This window comes from Melospiza georgiana, chromosome 3, assembly GCF_028018845.1.
Source record: "Melospiza georgiana isolate bMelGeo1 chromosome 3, bMelGeo1.pri, whole genome shotgun sequence".
Classification (NCBI taxonomy): Eukaryota; Metazoa; Chordata; class Aves; order Passeriformes; family Passerellidae; genus Melospiza; species Melospiza georgiana.
The window spans coordinates 9,636,642-9,638,969 of NC_080432.1; positions in this window are offsets into that span (position 1 = coordinate 9,636,642).

The window sequence follows — 2,328 nt, forward strand, 5'->3', positions numbered from 1 at the left end:
GGATGTCTGTTTGTGCAAGTCAAAACACTTTCTATGTACAACATTACATAAGAAATCTAAGTTAATTTTTATGTTATAATAAAACCATTGCAATGCACTGCAGCCACTTCAAAACTACTTTGTGTGTACATTTCACTTATATAAAGTTATAAATACTTCCATCATCATTTATAGCAGCAGAAAATACTAACTTTTAAGGGTCAAGAATGTTTCTTACATCTATTGCAGCTTCCAGCATTTTTCTAGCACAAAATGTAAAGGTGCAGAATTGCTTTTAAAAGAAAACAAGAGCGTTTATTTTGAGTGAGTTTGTGACCTCTTAGCAATTAAATTACCTCACTGCTTTGCTAGTTTAGTTTTTTTTGCTTTTGAGCTGTGTAACATAGGAATTGTTTTAATGTATTCTGTAGTGAAGCCATCCTGCCAATGGTCACCATTCCCTATTTAGCCATTCCACAAAGCTGAGTTCTGATTCTATGACATTTATACATGGAGATAATTCCTGGTATGTTCATGTGTGCTTGCACTTACACAAAAGGCAATCCAATAATCAAAAATCTTGTTGCTAAGTTCAAAATACTTGTGAGCAATAAATCAAGCATGTTAAAACTTTCATCTAGTTTTCATTCATTTCCTTTTTTCATCTGTCTGAACTAATAGTCTGACTCTACTCTGCAGGTATTTAAATAACAAACAGTATCTTTAGAATTTGACTACAGTGCTGATACATGGTACATTTCATTTGTAGATTTCTAATTCAAAATATTACTAAGTAAGCAGACTGTATTTACAAAACAAACACAAGTCTGATCAGTTTTCCAGTCTACCCAAGGTGCTGTAACAATTTCTGAGAGAATAGCTGCATTTGTCATCTATTCATTTTGTCTTTTCATCTGTTATATATCGTTAGAAAAATATGTAAATAAAACATCCAACCATTTGGAAAGCTGTGTTATTTAAACAAAGCTGTACGTTTTACACCTGAGTTAATGTATTTTTGCCTGTGTCTTGTCTCATATCACCACTGCCTGTGGAAGAGCTCCCCAGAGATGAATCCATTTCCTTGAACACTTAAGGTGCACCTCTTGTTTCCCCTGTCTTACCCTCTGTGGCAAAGGGCACGGATAAAGTTTGTTCCCTTTATGAGAACTGAGTTCTGTAATTCTGTGATAAAACCAGGACCAAGAGGGGGACTCCCTCACACACCGTTTCAGTGGCAGCTGCAAGTTTGTCCATCCATAAGCATCACTCCAGAGTTCCAGATGTGAGTCAACACTGGAGAGACTTGAAACTTCTACAGCATTTCTGTCCGTGGAAAGCATGCTCAATCCTGTGACAAAAACGGGAAAATCTAGAATGCTTCAGCCAACACTAAAATGTAGCCTAACTGGCACTGACAATCATAACAAAAGTTTCTTGAATTTTCTCTAGATTTATACGAGTCAATTCTGTTACTCCGTGTGAATATTAATATCACTTTATGCAATGATCAGAGACTGTGGGTGTTTTAGGCATTTACATCCGTGACGCTGAGGGAAGGGAAGCAGCGATCCCAGCCGTAAGCAATGTGCCAGCTAATGGAAACCTCTGCTCCACACAAAGGAATGCAATTACCCAGTCCCTGCCTGCGGAATCATCCCAGGGTCGATACAAGAAGAGCTGGTTACTGCAGGTGATTTTTTTTTTTCTTCATGCCTTAAAATAAAAGGAAAATTTCCAGGTAGAAGTCACAGAAGTTAATTTGGATATTCAGAAGAAGCTACTTGGAGAATTGTCCTTACAGCCATACCCTGGCCTGGCTTTGAACGCTCACACTCTGTAGCTGTGCAGCACAGAAGTTATTGTGTATTTCAGTGTAGGGCCACTGCCCAGAGCCTGTCCACTTACATACTTACACCACTTACAGGCGTAGCAACCAGCATTATAAACTTCTTAATGCGGCTTTATAAACTTCATGCAGCTCTATGAACTTCTTCATGCCGACTCCGTACTGGAAGCACGGATCACACTCCGACTACAAGTTACCCGTGGAGCTGCGGAGCTAATGCGCCTCCCACGGGCCTCCTGACACTATCGCAGGCGGGAATGGGAATCCCGCTCGGTTCTCCCCGCTCGTTCCCGGCCCGGAGCCGTCCCCGCCTCCCCGTCCCGCCGCGGGGGCTGCCCGCAGCAAAGATGGCGGCGGCGGGGGGGGGCGCTGGCGCTGCGGAAGCGCCGAGGGGAGCGGGAAGCGCCGCCCTCAGCAAAGATGGTGGAGGCAGCGCCCGAATGTGCCAGGCGAGGGTCAGCACCGTGACGCCTTTCACTTCCGGGTGAGCGCTAGCGGGC